We start from the raw sequence: 18,874 nt of genomic DNA, 5'->3' as shown, positions 1-18,874 counted from the left end.
ACAACCCCGTTCGCCGTTTCATCGATCAGTGCAGTCAGTGCACGGAGCGTACCCGCATCGGCAATGAAAGCCTCCGCAAAGCAAACCGTCACACCCACGCGTGCCGGCCACCTACAATCGGGCAGCGACAGAGGGACGTCAGCCAACGGGACGTCCGAAACGTCAAAGTCAAGACGCTGGGGCGGTGGATCTGAGACGTCAGCCGACCACGTTGCTAAAACGAGCGGCATGATTTAATTACCCGCGAGCAACCGACACACAGAGAGGTACTAAACTCTTCTCTTTCCCTCCACGCAATCGCGGTCTCTATCCATTCTTGCCGTCCTGGCAATAGCTCCAGCTCCGGGGCCTCGCGGAGATTCACGATCACGGCGCGATAGGACGCGACGATACGATCGATGCGATCGATAAAAGACCGCTAAGGACAATCGAGAGACTGGACGTCGATCGTCGCCGCGCGACACTCGAAAGCAGCCACCGCCGCGACCAAACCGGGGGGGAGAGGGAGGATTGGAGCGAAGAGTTATTCAGTAATTAGCGGAATAGCATGGCCGCGGAGAGGCGCCGGGGCATCGTTGATCGAGAAACGAGCATCCACCGAAGGGTAGACGCGAGCAACACGGGGCCCCGCGTACACGCGATACGTAGCACGGTGATGCATGCGTACAGCACTCTGAAAAGAGGCCCCCGGTTCGATGGAATTGAATTGCTCCAGACGCAACGCTGCCTCGATTCTTGCATCAATCTGCGTTAGGGATACTTGCCACGGGAATCACCACTTTTTGCTTCCTGGGCTGGATTGCAATTTATTTGTAACGTTTATTCCGTAAAATAGGTTTTAATCCTTAAGTGGATTATCGAGATCGCTGCAGCACCTCGCAAGTTTAAACTAAGAATTGTTATATGTCAATGTAATAATTTGAAAATTTATGTAATTCTCCATTAGTGCATTATTCTTTAAAAGCTTTAAAGGAAAGTTGAAATTTGAGAGTCTACTTGAGGGTTAAAGTAAAGAGATTCATCAAACTAGTTTAGAAGCTCGACGTGTGTGTCTATGAACTTTTTTTATTATTTTCGGGTGTAGAATCTAGTCTTAAAGTAGGTCCCACATGCTACGAGATACCCTGTTTATAGGAATAGGTGGTCGATCGAGTGCTTGCGAGAGAGCTACAGGTTCAGCGTATCCCTCTAGTGGCCAGCGCGAGAAGTTGCGCGAATTGACGAAGGATCCCGAACTCGAAGGAGCTACTCTATTAGTATGAGACTGCTTAGGACGACGGACACGAGTAACGCGATACGTAGCACAGTGATGCACGCGTACAATTCGAAGAAGAGGCCCCTGGATCGGCGGAATTGAAATGCTCCCATGGAACTAATAGTCCCACGTTCGTTTCTCCTCGCGCTGAGTTAGCAGCGCGTCGATGCCTTCGCCATTGAATCCGCTCGCAACGAGATACGAGAGACGCGTCGCCCGGAGGATTTCTTGCGCGATTACCCAGGGGAGGAAGATCCCGCCCGGTGATAATACGCTCGCCGTGTCGCGGAATCCGTCGCTTAGGTGGACGTGACGGAAGAAATGGAGAGCCATTTTTCCTGGTCAGCAAGCTTTGAACGTTTCCATGCCGATTCCAATGCAGGGGGTTCTAATTACTGGTCGACGTATTCGAATCTTCGATCGCGGAGAATTAGTGGAAGCTAGAAGGCCAGTCGATGCAGAAATCTTAGCGATTCTCGTTTGACAAAATGAAAATATATTCTGACTTTTTTTTACCATTACGCTATATGGTATTTACACCATGTGAAATATTCTTCTTCATACTGTGATGTGAGCAGACTACAATACACTATACAGGGTGTTCGACCACCCCTGGGAAAAATTTTAATGGAAAAAATTTTTTTTTCGTCGAAAAATTTAGGCACTTACCCCCTGTTGATTTTTCTTAAAAATTCCTTTTTCATTTTTAGTAATTTTGTTTGACGCCCTACAGAAAAGTTGTCTAATACTTTTTTGTAGGTACCCATGAGCTTTACTTCAGAAAAAAGTTTCATTGAAATATATTCACAATTGTAGGAGTTATGGCTGTTTGAAAATTGGACCATTTTTATGGGGTTTTTCTCATTTTGCGGGGTCAAGGACAAACTTTTCGAATATTTTTGCGATTTGTACATATTCTCCATCAAAATACGCGTAGTTTGCTTTTTTAAACATTAAAATCGTCCAATCCGTTCAGAAGTTATGACGTTTTAAAGATTCGCATGAAAATTCGGGCAGACATTTCTGGCCAGAAATTATATTTTCGGTAAGGAATTTTTCCTCGAAACTGAGTAGGATTTCGGGGGTATGTCTGTTGACCAAAAATGCTTATAATTGACCCCTGAAACCAAAAATAATTTTTCCAGAATTATTTGAAATTTTTTAATTTAATATGTTAATAACTTTTTAATGAAGCCTCAGTCAAGAAACTGATATTCTTGATTTTCGTCTTATTTTGGCCTTTAAAATCTTCCATTAAAATTTTTCCCAGGTGTGGCCGAACACCCTGTATAGACATTTACCTGGTGTATTAATAAAATCTATTGAATAGCTCAAATGAATATTCTGAACATGTCCCAGATAGTGTTTTTAACCAGTTCCACGAAATTATGAAAACTACAGGCACCCCATTAACCCTTAAGTGGATTATTGGAGCCCTCCACAAATGTAATCAATTTAGTAAAAATCAACATTAAATAAAATAATTCTATTGAGATTAAGAGCCCACTCAAGGGTTAAGCACAATGGTATTTTTTCAATATTAATCCTGAACTGAACCTCGAATTAATATATTCTATTTTTCCACGATAAGAGGCCCCCAATTTAATGGAACTACGTGCACTTATTCTGGGCAATTTATTCAGAATGCTTTGAAATACCGACCAGTAGCAGAGTTCACGACCGTCTTGCGACAGAGTCACCAAGGTTTGAATTTCGATGCACATTTCGGGTGCAGTCCGCGCGGAGCATCTGCACAATGGGGGATAACGCGAGCCATGCTCGTGCACCTGTAGCGCGGAACGAGAGAAAGAGAACGATCAACGGCAATTCGAGCTAGTCTAGATGCACACGTTCCAACCATTTACTTCCACCACTTCCACGATCCACGACTGTCCGTACACGTACGTGCACGTGTATGCGAAGATGAACGGGGCAACAGGTGGGTTCACGCTGAATCCGCTTTGACCCATTTCAACGAGTTTCCTTCCCACGTCCCGTCGGAGGAAATTTCCTACGCGTTTCCCGCGTAAACTTTCCCCAAAAGCATTCCCCCTCTCGGGTCCACGAGAATTTCGCGACTCTTTCCCCGCTCGCGGATTCAACACCAACGAAAGCGTTGAATTTTCTAACCAGAAGCCGCGCGAATGTAAATCAAACATTTTATATCGAGTTTGGTACAGAAAAGAGATATTTATACGGGTAATTGAATTTACTGACCATTCGTCGTGGTTCGGTTATCATAACATTTCGGTGTCCTGCTCGTTCGAGGGCTTTCTCTTGCTCCAGCGATCTTATCGCCGCAACGTTTTTCCGTCGCTAAACGTTACGGTGTTACTCACACCTGTGATTAGTCCACGCAGACCTGAAACAGACCGGGGAATGGTTAAATCTGTGTATTTTCGGTAGCAATGGTCTTTGAACTCTGGACGTCAGGCTCTGTTTGCAGCTGTTTGAACGAATTCTCGATTCTAAGTTCAGATAAAAAGGGTAGGTCCGAATCAGGGAGGGTGGTGTAAGGAACGTTTAGATTTGTGTATTTTCGGGAGCATTGTTCTTTGAACGTCAGGTTCTGTTTGCAGCTGTTTGAACGAATTGGCGATTGTAGATTCACGTAAAAATACTAGGATGTTCGAATCAGGGAAGGCAGTATAAGAAACGTTTAAATTTGTGCATTTTCAGAAGCATTGTTCTTTGAACTACGAACGTTTGGTTCTGTTTGCAGCTGTTTGAACAAGTCGGCGATTCTACGTCCAGATAAAGAAGCTAGGTCCTTCGAATCAAGATAGGCGGTGTAAGGAATGTTTGAATCTGTGTCTTTTCGGTAGAATTGTTCTTCTAATTCTGAATGTCAGATTGTGTTTGCAGCTGTTTGAACGAACTATCAATTCTACGTCCAGATAAAGAAGCTAGGTCGTTCGAATCAAGGAAAGCCATATAAGGGACGTTTGAATTTGTGCACTCTCGCTAGGATTGTTCTTCAAACCTTGAACCTATCAGATTGTGTTTGAAACTGTTTGAACGAGTCATCGATTCCACATAAAAGCTAGAACATCCAAATCAAAGAAGGCGATATAGGGGTTTATATCGACGACGTGCAAAAGACGATGGCGTTAAGGAATAGGAGGAAACAGATGTTTTGTGGTAAAAATATTTCATACGTGACAGCCAGTAGATACACGTGGTCGACAGGTAGGTCTTCCTGTAGCGAACTGGTTTGAAACGTGGACGATTACAGACGTGAAATACTGTCGACGCGAATACAGGTTCCTAGGATCACCGGCGTCGTCGTACCTCTTCCTCTTGTTTTTCGTCCGCGTTTCGACCGTTCCGTGGACTGTTCGTTCGCGACACCACGGCACTCAACAGCAACCATATCGCTTTAGTGTCCCCGTGGCAGGGCAATCGCTCTTTTTGCATAACTTCCCACGCTTCGCGGCTCGCGGCCAGCTGCTTCGGAGTCCAGTTAGCTCGAGTTATTTAGCGCTCCGTTAATATCGTGCTCGTGTAACGACCGTGGCTCGCTTTCGGGACCGTTCGCGGTTAACTGGAAACCCTTTTCGCCCCGTGAGAACGTTTGTAAGACGAATTAGATCCCTCGCGAGCCTCGTTTCGGCTGCGCCCTGCGATTCGCCATCTCTTCGAGGATCCTTGTTGCAAATTAACCTTTTACTACTGTTTCCTGGTCTCTTTAGAGCGTACAGGTGCATGAAAATGTTTTATTCTGGCTGTTACAGGATATTTAAAAACTCTCATACCAGTGGAGATCTGTCGAAAAGAGTTCTCATAAAATTAACTGACGTTCTCTCTTTGTTAAAATTCTACTCAACTACTCAAATCAATCATTGATCTTGACAAGGGAAATATATTTTTTATTTTAAAATTTCACTAAAATTGGGGACCTTTGTCTAACAAAATAATTTCAATTGAATTCTCAAGCAACTAGTTCGAGTAAAAGTCGGAGAGCAAAGGTACACAAAGAGCTTCCACGAGAGCGAACGCTGAAGCGTTTCCACGGCGCTGTCAGAAAAATCTTAGACATCGCGTTGCAGGTGTTAATTTCGCGGCGAAGAAAAAAGTGGGCAAACGTCGGGAAGCCGGTTGTTCGCTGGACACGAGCCGAACGCGTGGGTGCACCCATATTTGCACAGCGCTAATTTCACGTAATGAAGATCATACACGAACAAACGATCCGGAATACCTCGGGGCGCGGGAACGTTTATTTAACGTTGCAAAAAACCCGCGGCTGTGAAACTCCGCGGTCTCGGGGCGTAATTTTCGCGTGAGAAAAACCGTGAAATCGTCTGGGCCGCCTCGAGTCTAGGAATTGAGCGATCACGTCTCGCGAGCACTCGGATTTGCATACTGCGGTTCTCGGTGCTTTTTAAATTCATGTTCTTCGTCCTACGCCCCTACTTGATGCCCGCGAGTTGTAATTAGTTGATTCACGCCATCGTTCTTGGGCTTTCAATTCCATTCGGTGACTCGTAAACTACCAAAACAGTGAGGTTTTAATTATCATTGCGAGAGAACTAGGCGAAATTTTGAGACTGGATAAATTCGTGTCTCTTGAAAAGTTCAGAAGCCACCACTCCAGTAAATTTTACGTTTGGTTCTATTTCGATTTTGTGTTATTTGTCAGAGATAGCAATGGATTATTCACACCTTTGATCGTAGAGGAAAGCAACGAATTTTTAAGGGTAGTTAATGATACATCAAAAAATCAATATTAACCTGAAGTCTGAATAAATGCCCAGTTGAGTTAAACAAATATATTTTTGGGACGATTCACCCTCATTTTCGAGACGACAGAAATATTAATACGTAAGTTGTTTATTTGAGAAACTATTTCCATGCTCGTTGAGACGTTCCTTTCTGTGGTGTCGCGGTTATTACGTTATATTCCTCGACGAGACTTTTTCTAATGGATGAATAGAAAAAGGTGAACCTATGTCAACGACCCCTCGTCAGATCTAACATCCCCTTCAGATTTTTTTCTATGGGGTCGCACGAAATCGAGGGTGTATCTAGATCGAAAATCTGATACGCGCCAGCAATTGATAGCGAACATCAAGGGAAACGGCTGTTAGCATTAGCAATAATCCCGCCAATATTCAATGGGTGCGGTCAATGGAAGCACACCTACGTCCATAGAGACACAATGTAGTAATTCGTATCAACCAGTGTGAATCAGCGTAAATCGGTGTAAGTCGGTGTGAAAACAATTGTACGCAATTTAAAATAAACAGTTACCATTAAAAATGTCACCTGCCGTGTCTGGAGTACAAAGATTAATCGACCTACAGTGTATACAAGAGTTCTGTTCAATGGAAAATTCGATTTTGTTACAAAACACCTTGTAAATGCAGACAGGGAAGAATTACAATTCCGTAATGCCTCGTTGAAAAACGATATTACGCGTTGTTGGCTGCGCTCGATCGTCTGAAATCAAAGTCCTCGAAGAATTAGCGACGATACGATGCAGATATCCAAAGAAAATCCATGCAATTAATTTTCTCAGACGACACCGGTAAGTCTTCGTTGAAACCTTTCGTCCACCGTCAGGCTAATTGCTTTCGTTTTGTACGCGGGAAAACTTGCCGGGTTCTCCGGCTACAATTAGACAGTCTCTTTTCGCGAGTCTTGGGTATCATAACTTCAGCGAAACGAATCTCGGGCTTCGCAGATAACGGTTAATTAGCTTCCACCTCATCAGCGCGTTCTGTCACGTTCCTCCGCGACGGAATTCGCGACTAATTCTAACGAGAAAAACTCCATCACTGATCGAGGCTGAGTGTTAATCCGTGGCGTCTAGCGTTTTTAGCGACAAGACTCGCTTATAACGAACACCAAACATTCAGAAAACTTGCGCACTATTTTTTTAATTAGAGACAAGAAATCTGGGATCGTTAATAAAATACAATTAATTATTTCAATTAAATAATGACATTTGATATAGGAGGCGTCTTCATGGTGTAACCAACCCTCAAAATAATATTTATCTTCAAATAATGTTCAATAATTTGATTGGAACAAAAAACAAAGAATTGTATAAAAGGTCATGCGTCTATTTATGTTATATGAATATTTAAGAGTGAAACGAGAATAAATTGTGGCAAATAATAGAACCGAAATTAAAATTGACGTTATTTTGAAAAGTGCACGGAAATGTCGGGTAAAATAAAATTGAGAATAAGCAGTCTGTATCGAGAACGTGGAAACTTTTTAATAAACGAAGTATATTTTTAATAAAATATAATAAGTCGTAATTGTTACCCTTTTTATGTTACGATTTTAGTAAAGGAGAAAATAATGTGACTTCGATATACTGGAGATTGAAAACTATAAGGAATAATGTTTCTAAATTCTAAAATAATCTTGTGAAAACAATAATATAGAATAGAGAAAGTATACATATAAGAAATAATAGAGCATAGTTTATGAATCAAAAGTCTTTGTATCTAGGGTAGAAGAATTATAATGAAAATTAAGCTACTATTTGTGCCTTTAATATTTCGTACAGTTTGAAGAACAAAGAGTTTCTTTCGGTTGTTAGTGTATGGCGCAGAAACAAACAGGTGGACGGGTAATAAAACAATAACGCACGGTAAACAATAACTATATGGAATGCATTGTTGGCGACGGTAGCCACGTTGTCAATACGGAACAGGACGGTGCAACTCATAACGGATGGCGCGTGTATTTGTGGAGGAGCGATAACGGCTAGACGATGGACAAACTTTGACAATTGCAACGGTACATTTTTATTTCTATTTCGTAAAAACGAAATCTCTGTACCGAGAGTCGCGATATAGCTTCCTTTGTTTGCTAGGACGACGTTCCATTGTCTCTGGTATCGCCAGAACGATTTAGAATTATTATTTTTAGACAAGAGAAGTCAATCCTTCCGATACTCCAATAACTAATAGCTGTTTCAGTTGATTTTAAATTCGAAGTTATTTTTTTTCATAAATTATACCCAAAAAGGAATTGTTTTGAACAGCTTTTCTTGTATTAATAAACCACGGTGTATGGTTCATTTATTATTTAATATTTTCAGAGCAATTAAAGGTGTTCAGACTATAATAATAACATTTATTATTTCATCCAAAGTCGATAAAAAAAAATATTTGTATCTTGAAATGTTAAAGAAGATATGTGGAAATAAACCCTTATGCTGTAAAAAAAATTGTCAAATATCGCTTCTCGTTACCATTTTACACGAGTCTCCACCCCTTGAGGTGCACGAATACGAGTGGGGGAGTAACTGTATATATTTACCAGCAACACACAGAATTAGCTAAAATATTTCGCGTCCGCCGGACTCATATATCTCCAGGTAACGATATTCCGGGGCGTAAAATGGTAATGATTGCCGTGGCCGGGCGTTATCGTGGCATCTCTGGATCGCGATCATCGGAAAATCGGTACTGGGCGAAGCATATTACACCTCGTTTAGTCAAACAATTTGGAACATCTAATCACGATTACACGGGTCTCTCCTTCGATACGTGGTTCGCGTGCACGCTTCGAACCTCTAATTCAATAAAAATTTAATGGCGGTAGACGATGACTAGGCCGTACGTCCAGGCGGCGTCCAGGCCGTGGTCTGATCCCCGTAGCCGGCGGCCAGCATCATCTCGTGGTAAGGATCGCGGAGAGTCCTTATCAGATTTACCGGTGGACCCCTCTTTCGGGTCTAAGCGGGACGATAGGACGAGAGGAGAAGAAAAGGATGAAAAATCTGTACAAAGACGGAAGGAGAGAGAGTATGGCCAGCCCGGGGCGCGCAACCTCGACGACGACGACTCCTTGAATATTTCAGGATTCGCGGGGTGGTCCGACCGCGTTCACAATGCCGCGGATGCACTCAAGCCACCCTCCTGCTACCAGGGTATCGTCCAAGATATTAACAAGGCATCGTTATGACTGGTGCCTAGCCGGGACAGCGGGGCGAGGCCGATTTCGCCGGGGCTGGTGAAAAAAGGCATTGAAAAAGTTCGAGAGCCGCCCTGTTTAAGGACGGGAAAGCCCCCCTTTTTCCCCAAGGTACGGCGTCAACCCCCGGACGGACCTCGGGGAGGATTCCAGGGAATTTACGGACCCTTCGGGCGGATGCTTGTCGCCGATGTGTCCGTCGCGCGTTGTCCCTTTTCCCAAACGAAGAAACCACCGAAGAGTATCCCTTTTGTCCTTGATCTCACGGCCTCGTGGAAAATCGGTCGGCCTATTTTTCAAGAATGCCCCCCCCCCTGCTCGTCGGGCGGAGGGTCGACTCGCGTGGCGTCCCCTCCGAGATTTGGGTTATTATGTTCTCGTCATCGACCCGTCGAAAGTCGGGGGAGTCGAATGGACTTCCGTGACTAGGCGGATTACGTACCATCGACGTGGAAAGGCGAAATTAATCAGGGAACCGGCACACCGCCTTTCTCTCTTTCTTCGAGCGACGACGACCGAGGCGGATCGAAGCCACGGAAACCTTTTGTTTTCGATTACGAGAGAGGAGTTTTCCTTTCAACGTACCCGGAAAACGGGAGCGTGGTGGAAGGGGGCCGTTCGACGAGATGTTTTATCCCCTTTGAGCCACTCGAGCCCCCCGACCATCGTCGATCGTATCGAGAACGATTCCGTCGATAGCTTTTTCGCGGTACATACGGAACCGTCGCTTAATTCTGTTGCGCCGAAAGAAAGCAAACGGTCCATTTGGAAATTCAAAGACGACGCTTTGAAGGAAAATGCAACTATGGATTACTAAGGATTTTAAGTCTTATCGAATTCTGTTGCTGTGACTGAACTAGTTGGGCAGCTTTAAAGGGGGCCGTAGACACGACGATTTATTATACGATAGGTTGCATGTCGAATTGCATAGATAGTAAATTTACCAATTAACTTAGCGGAGTTGTGCAGCAGGTTGTATGACAACCCTATGCATTTCACAATTATCTGTTCTTGAAGATTGAAGAAATATACAGGGTGTTCGGCCAACCCCGCGAAAAATTTTAATGGGAGATTTTAGAGGCCAAAATAAGACGAAAATCAAGAATATGAATTTCTTGATTGAGGCTTCGTTAAAAAGTTATTAAAAGATTAAATTAAAAAATTTCAAATCATTCTGAAAAAGTTATTTTTGGTTGTGGGGGTTAATTATAAACATTTTTAGTGAATAAACATACCCCCGAAATCCTACGCACTTACGAGGAAAAAATTCTTTACCGAAACTACAATGTCTGACCATGAATGACGATTCCCCTGAAATTGGGCGAAATTGAAAACTTTCAAATCGTTCTGGAAAAATTATTTTCGGTTGCGGGGGTCCATTACAATTATTTTTGGTGAATAGACACACCACCGAAATCCTACGCACTTTCGAGAAAAAAATTTCGAGCAGGTGGACGAATATATCGACAAAATTAAAAAATTTCAAATCGTTCTAAAGTGTCTTTAGAAACGTGTTTGCCCGCAACGACGTGCGCCATTGAAAATTGTGTTTCGAGCAATAACGGTAGATCGACAGAATAAAATGAAATAAAAATATTTAACGCGCCCCGATGGAGTTTTATCGCGTGCCAAAACTAATACCCGCGCCATTTATCTCGCATCACGGTTTCTAAACTGCGTCGAGAGCTTAAAAAGATTAAGAACCACTAGCTTAGCGGGAAGCCACCGGAGTGACGCGTAATAGCGAAAGGATTAAGAATAAAAACCATACGACGTTTCGATCTCGCAGACGCCTATCGTTATCCCGAATTCAGCCACCGGCGGCGAACGCAAAACGAGCATCGGGAAACGAGAGTTTCGCACTTAAGACCTATCGAATCGAGCTCACCGATACGTTCGCGAACGTATTTCACAGGTTTTCTTCCGGCGCGATATGCGGAATCGTCCCGGAATTACACATCCCTCCTTGTTGGCCATTGAACCCGAACGGAACGGTTGTATTGGCCAGTAATCTCGCATTGTCTCAGCAGTGTCAGTTCCCCAGTGACAAATGCATCCTCCAAGGTAGCGGAGCTAAGGATATACCTGGCTATCTTGGTACCTGCGTCGTGCATATATGTACGTAACGGCCAACCAGGAGAGCGAAGCTCTGACACACACCGTATCCTCGTAGAACCCAGATTAGGCTCTAAAACCCTTCCTCAGATAACGGGACCGCTAAGCTGTCCATTCGTCTATTGGACCATCCTTCGTTCCTGTAATGGAACTTGGGAAACCTTAGCCTCGCGCGCGTCGCCATTGGCTACGAGCTTCGGGCAGCTAAGATACCAGAAACACGGGCAGATTTCGCTCTTACGATACTTTTTGGTATCCAGCGTCAGGACGATAATAAAAAAGACCGTCGATAACGGAAATGATATACCTGAGATTCCTGCCGCTAGAAACCTGGATTCGGGATTCGATTTTTTTACGATGAGTTTATGACGCCGTTTGGTTTGTGATCAGAAATCGAAACGCTCTTTTCGCGGATATACGTCAGATTAGAACCTCCTAAGAATCATAAAATCTTAAATAAATATGTTTATTTTAAATTCTCAAAGTTCTTTATTTTCAGATTGCAATTTCTGAATCACCTTTTAACAAGATTCACTTCAGCCACGTTTCAGAATACAGAGATCACAGGAATAGTTTCCAGAATTTTTCAATATGCAACAGGAAACTGACTTTATAAGGTCACGAAATTAATTAGTCATTGACGTTCAAACTATTCTGGATACTAAAATATTAGTTCGAACGAAACTGCACGAATCTTGCTACTGGTCTATGCAAACCAATTTACAGGGTAAAGCAACGTGTCTCGAAATACTTGGATTCAGACAACTCTCGACTCAAATATCCGCGTTAAGAGATCGAATTAGCAGAAAATTTACGTTTCTTCGATACGTGGGACATCTTTTGAACGGAAAGAGTTCTCTGTTCTTTCTTTTTCACGTGCAACTAAAAGAACAGATAGTGACGAGCGAAAGGTACAGATACCCAACGAGTTGACAGCTTGACGACTGGAGAAATGTTTGAGTTATCATCGGGATGACAACCATATTTAACCTGCCATAAAATAGCACTCCGCTGTGCTTTTACGACGAAACCATGGCGGACGCGCGCTCGAACGTCAACGGCACAACGAATGCAGATAAGTTACTCCGTCCCTTACAGAGCATTCCACTTTTCTCCGGTTCGAACGAGTTGTCCTCTGTCGTTCATTATCTAATCCAACGAATTTCTATCGTCCTTAGACTCCGAATTCCTCCCTGAAACCGTCTTTTCATTTCCCAGGAAACGGTCAAAAAATTCGAGATAAGCCACAGGCACGCCACGAATTAGGGAGGTACGATTTATGAAACTTTTCAAATAAGTATGACTAATGATGAAGGTAGACGTGTGTGCTTGCACGTGCACTCGTATGTGCTTGTTTACAATGTGAAAATTCTATGTAATTATTTTGTATTCTACTTGTTAAAAATTAAATTGATTGACATTGTAATTCCCACAGTGTATATACACAACTCTCCTGTCAAAAAATAAATTCCAGTCGAAAGAAAGCTACTAAGTAAGTGTGAAACTAATTCTAACAGTGAGAATCTTCAGTTTCCACTGCCTTAGAACAGTCTAACACACGCATTAAAAATAGTTAAACTTTGCACAAGTACAGTTCCGAAAATACTAGTGTTTTATCCATTATTGAGCCACTGTAGGAAGCGGTAAAGCTTCCTCTTTACAATGGTTTTTGGTTTTTGACGATCCGACTTTCCGTTTTGGAGATATCGCAATTTATGTAAAAGGATAATTTTTTTAATTCGACTCTCTCTGTCTCCGTCTATCGCGTCGCATCGGACCTCTTTGTCTCGTACGCGAGTGACCGAGTGACGTAGTGTTTACTATTTACTACGAGCGCGTGCGGTCAACGACCTTGCAAGGCCGTAGTAAAAAAATTCATTGATCTCGCGACCTAAACAAACGCTTCGGTCCCATCCGATCGACTTGAAACTAAAATCCTCATATCTCCGGAACTAATAAAGCTATCTACTCGTTTGAACGGCCATTTTAAAGGGCATTTCATCCTTTATCTTATGAACACAACAACTACTATTATTTATGCTGTCTTCTATGTTTATTTTCACATTTACTTTGACACTATGCACCCAAAGAAGTTTCAGAAATTCCTATTGATTGATATTATAATTCCCACAGTGTTTGCTCGATATGATCAATTATATACATAACCCTCCTATCCAAAAATAAATTCCATTCGAAAGAAAGCTACCAAATAAATGTGAAACTAATTCCAACAGTGATTATTAAGTGCTATCCATACAACCTTGTTACGAGATTAATACTTTGTTAAAAAGTATTAATAATCGCGTTTGAAAAAATCTGAAGCCGTGGAACGATCGCAAGAATATTTTGAAAGGAAAAGACGATAAAGTTCGATAATCGGTGTAATTCCAATAATCGACGGGGGAAGTTTCCGAAGGATAACGTTGACGCTAAGTAACGAAATAAATCGCATTAGGCCGTAAATTGCGTTCGATAGGTTCGAAGAGCATTTGGAGGCGAAAGGGAACCCCACGCGGCGGGTCTCGATGGACTTCTACGAGTTTCCTCGTTCTCGCTACGGCCGTAATCACGAGATCAAACTTTTACGAGGGGAAATCTGGCCCGTGTACAAACCCGTGCCGAAGGTCAGGGAAGATACACGTACCTATGGGACAACAATGGTAAAGTCTCGAGGGGTGCATCCCATTAGTGCTGCCGGTGGAGTGGCTCGAAATGATTGCCGCGCGCCCGAAGCAATACTGCAAGAACATGTCATACATTATTAACGCACGCAGGACACACGCCCACTGTCTAATAGCCAATATATATTCATCGACTTAATTGATTTCTCGCGCGCACAGAGTCGTCTTCCTTGAAGGTCGCCTCTGTGCCACTTGCATCGCGAACCAATCAACTTTTACTTTCCGTTTAGGTGCACGCGATATTCATTTTCTAGCCACGAGCACCGATGCAACAGATGCCATAACGAAGAGACGCTTCGAGAAAGCGACGAGCATAATTCCGAGACGAAAGCGAACTTTCTCGAATCTAATTCCGTTACAGAAACAATAATTAGCCGGTTACGAAGCACCGATAATTCAAGATGTTTATACAAAAATAAAGTGCATTGTTCGCTAAATAAATTATGCGACGGTCGTTGTATTATTAAACCGACGTATCGAATGTCTCCTCTAAATTGTACAGTATTTCTCCTTCTCGGTAACCTTAAACGGTTTCAATTACCCGCTGAATCATTTACCATTTCATTATAGTCGCGGTTGCACTTGTGCTTTTTCGGAAGCGAACCCGTCGTAACGAGAGACACAAGTTCCCGGGAATATTTAAGTATTCGACGAACGTCGAATGCGTGCCAGGAAACCTAGAAATTCCAGTTTCTCCTGGAAACGTTAAAACGACAAGTGTTATGACAAACGTCGTAGACGGCGAACGAGTCTTTATGATGGACAGACGTTAAAACGCGCCCGATCTCACGCGAATAGGTGTTTTCACGATTCTAAGGTATCCCAACGAGAGAAGTATTGATTACAGTGAGAAGTTGTGGCAAGCATCGCGTGTGACTTGCGCCCGTAACCTTTCCTCGGGATCTAACGTGTCTTAAAAGCCATCGAACTTCTTGTACTGTAATTTCTAACGCGCGAAAGACGTTTCTTTGAAATTTAATGCACAGGCCAAGCAGTATCTACGACCGCAAATCGCGCGCTAATTTTATCAGAAACCGCAAACGTCACTGACCCGCAAGGTCTGTCGCTTCTTTAGCCGCGAATGGAATTAATTTTCCCGTAACCACAAGCCAAGTCGATGCCGCGTTAACTGCAATTAATTACTCCAATTAAACAATGATATTTGATATAGAAGGTATTGTTTGGTTTTATTGGGGGAGTGTGAGGTTCTCTTCACGATGTAACTAGCCCCCAAAATGATATTTATCTTCAAATAATCACGCTAGGTTTAATGGGCAATTGAATACATTATATTAATTGGAATAAAAAATAAAGAATTCGATAAACCGTCATGTGTCTATTTATGTTATACGAGTATTTAAGAGTGAAATGGGAATGATGTGAAAATTGTAGAAAATAATAGAACCGAAATTAAAATTGACGTTAATTTGAAAAATGCACGGAAATGTCAGGTAAAATAAAATTGGTAACTAATAAACGAAGTATATCTTTAATAAAATATATAAGTCGTAATTGTAACACTTTCGAATGGGTAAAATTAGCTGTTGTTAATTGCCGGATTTCCAGTCGAACGATTTGGAGACGCGTTCCGAGTGGCTGAAGGTTCGCGGGAAACGGGAAGGAGAATATAATGGAATTTTTGGGGCATCCAGAGTGGAAGATCGCTTTAAAGGAAGTATCCTGGACAACGGTGCAGAAGCTTTAAAGAGGAAAAGAAGGTTCGAGTGCCGCGGGCGACCTCGTATTATTAACAATTTCCACGTTCCGCCATCTCCAGCCGCTTAATACCCCATGAAGGTAAAGGGATAGTCCGTCCGGGGCTATATCTTCGGCCGAACTGCAAAGGCGCGCGATAAAACCCGTGGTCCAAGTCCCCATTCACTCTATGACCCATAAACCTGGTGAGCCACGACGGCGGTTATCTTCGAGGTACGTAACTCGCCTGTAGCTGGTCTAGGATAAAAAAGAAACTACGTAACGGTGCCTCATTAACGCGGACGGATTCCACTTTGAGCGAGCTGGCTCAAAGGGTGGAGAAATAATTGAGACACGTCGGTAAGACGGGAACGCGAAAGGCTCTGGGTTAGAAACAGGGGTTGGAAAGAGTATACGGGGAACGGTCGTCTTCCGGCCACCGTAATCCACGTACTCTGCTTGTCTTCTTTACCGCCACCCCCTGCTCGCCTACTGGGTTTTCTCTGCTCGGCTGATTTTTTCTCCAGCTAGCTTCCGAACCCTTCTTATTTCCACAGACGACACCCTACGATGAACTCGAATGCATTCAACGCGAGCCTCCAACCCCCCATAGACACGCATGGTTCCGTCCCCCCTAGAAGAGGAGGATACACGGAGGACCTAGAACGACGGAGAAACGTCGAGGCGCGGAGGGAGAGGGATTATAAAAGGAGAAAGATTTACAACCCTCGTATGAAATTCATACGCACTTCGCACCTACCACTGTCTACACTCTGCAGGCATCAAAGAGCCTCTTTCCCGTCTCTTTCTCTCTCTCGCTCGTTCGTCTCTCCTATCAATACCACCCTCCTCGCTCCCACTCACGCTACTTCTCCGCTCTCCGGCTGCCGGAAAGGACGAGGGGGCGATGGTGCGAACAAGAGATATCCTGCACTGTCGTAATCGAACGTCTCGTTCCTACTCGACGTCCCTTTAAAAAACCACCTGGGGGGCGAGAGAAGAGGCGCGACAGAGACCCCGGAGGAAAAGGGGCGCGAGACGTCCACGTTCGTGCGTCCAGGAAACGGGTTGCTGCGACTCGAATCGTATTGAAACATGTGGTGGTTACAAAATTTCCGATATATTTGGTATTTATAAATTTTAGTCAAGTTGTATTTTTTTGGTTCCATTTTGGTACTTGGAAACGATCTTAACACCTCGTAGGTCATGAACTTTACCGACCCTTTACACGGATGATCGATATATTATTTAACCATTATTTCTATGTGATGGAATTTCAAAATTACTAAGTAGTGGAGTTCGAACGAATGTTGTCTACCTGCTAGCTGTTTAGGCCCAACAAGGCGCGGCCACTGCAGATGAGAATGGCTTAAATGCTACCAATCAGTGGTGGAAAGAAGGGGAGCTAAAGAGGCTTGGGGCCCCCCTTCCATTGAACAACAGAATCTATTATCTCAATTTGAATCGCTCGAGTGAAACTCTAATATTTCTATTCCCCATTTATAATTTCTCAAATTTTCTCTTGAACTCTTCTAATGACTCAATGATCAAAGTATTGGAAATAGTACATTTTGCGTTAAAATTTTGTTCGGTAACTAAATCGAATCCCCGAAGAATTTAATCCCCGAGCCATGAATATTTAATACAAAACACAGAATTCGTCGAGTCCCTTTAAAAACCCATCACCAATGAGGGTAAGAGAAACTGCGCGACAAAGACCGCGGAAAGGGGCGAGTTATGAACACGCCGTGAACATCGTCGCATTCAGGAAACGAGTAGCGGCGAGGAGATGGATCGCACCGATTGAGAACGAGTCCTTCGTGCCTAATAACCATCCCTTTCCGTTCGCGACACCATATCCGCGGGGTTGTTCAAAGGAGATTGCGCAGACTTTGCTGGCTCTCGTGGGGCAAAGTGTATCGGCCACCCCCTCGAGAGTCATCCCGTCGTCCTGACGGCGATGGTCGCCACTGCAGGAGAAAAGTGTTACCGAGGGTCAGGAACGAACGTACTCGAACGATCTCCTAACTGAAATACATCTAAAATACTTTCACAATATTTACAGAAATGTATTCAGTGCATTCTGGCGGTACTTTAAATTTCAATGCATAATAAAATTTGTAATTTTATAAATGTATACAAAATTTATTTTATGAATAAATAATGAAATTTGCAAAGTCCATAAATGAATAATAAATCTGTATTGTTACGAAGTTATTTGTTTTTACTTACAAAATTTAAAGGGCATCGCTTTAGTACGTACCGAATAAAGTACTTTTATGATTTAATATGGAATACAAATATATTTTACATTTGAAATAAAAATATTCTATACTTTGCGCGTTCGACTAAAGTAATAAATAAAAGGTTTCCGTCGCTGAAATACTCTTTGAAGGCCATTCTGCCCATCCCTGCTGTGGACTGCATCGGGAAAATTATTACCTGCCGTGATAATCCCGGAGAATTACGGTATATTACAACCGTTAAGGGAAGGGATTCTCACAGGGGCGGAGGTATCGGACGATCGGTAGTGCTGACGCTAAAGTCTCCATGGAAAAAAGTGCGAAGTAAGGGCGTTGCCACTTCCTTTGACTCTTTCCGGGAACGGAGTTGCAGGACCTCGATATTTACAACCACGACGATCGGCCCCCTTGCTAGAAACTTTTTACCAACGGACCTCTTTTCAAAAGGATTGTAAATCTTTCCCGTTGCGAACGGTTCTTTTTTAAACGAACGCTAATTTTTTTTGGAGCAAAAGTTGCCTTCGTTCCGTCGAGGATTTTTAAAGGATCAAGGGGGCCCTCTAGACTAGACCGGTGTTTGTCAAACTTTAGCTTCGGTTGGTCGTAATATAAAAAAATTCTGAACCGAACAACCCTTACAGTAGTATTAAATTTTATTTATTTAGAGAAATGTCAAATGGTTTCTTAGTAAGCAATATATAACTAGTAAAACTATTTCATTTGGAAGGGACAGATTTTTTTAGGAAACTTAAAAGAACCCAATTTTTGATATCGTGATTCTATCTGAAAATGCACAGTTAGATTTCAGGAAAAAGGAAACTCTCTGCAACTATCGGAATCGAGGTCGCGCACGCCAATGCGATTTTTCTCGTCACCTAATTTCACAGTTTATGCTAATTCCGATGTAGGGCTCGTTATTTATTCTAATTTATGCTGATCGAGGGGGTCCA

The 18,874-nt window shown here is 43.0% G+C and overlaps 1 long non-coding RNA gene across 1 annotated transcript in view; it reads right to left on the bottom strand.

The window, feature by feature from the left end:
• Positions 1 to 3,479: 3,479 nt before the first annotated feature.
• Positions 3,480 to 18,874, bottom strand: part of LOC143340855 (uncharacterized) — a 56,094-nt gene continuing 40,699 nt past the window's right edge. Inside the window, exon 3 of the long non-coding RNA XR_013079513.1 lies at positions 3,480 to 3,617. This is a non-coding gene — a long non-coding RNA (uncharacterized LOC143340855). The remainder of the gene's footprint in view (positions 3,618 to 18,874) is intronic.

Source organism: Colletes latitarsis, chromosome 4 (assembly GCF_051014445.1).
Source record: "Colletes latitarsis isolate SP2378_abdomen chromosome 4, iyColLati1, whole genome shotgun sequence".
NCBI classification, from domain to species: Eukaryota; Metazoa; Arthropoda; class Insecta; order Hymenoptera; family Colletidae; genus Colletes; species Colletes latitarsis.
The sequence above is the reverse complement of the archived record's forward strand: the minus strand, read 5'-3'. Positions and strand labels throughout refer to the sequence as shown.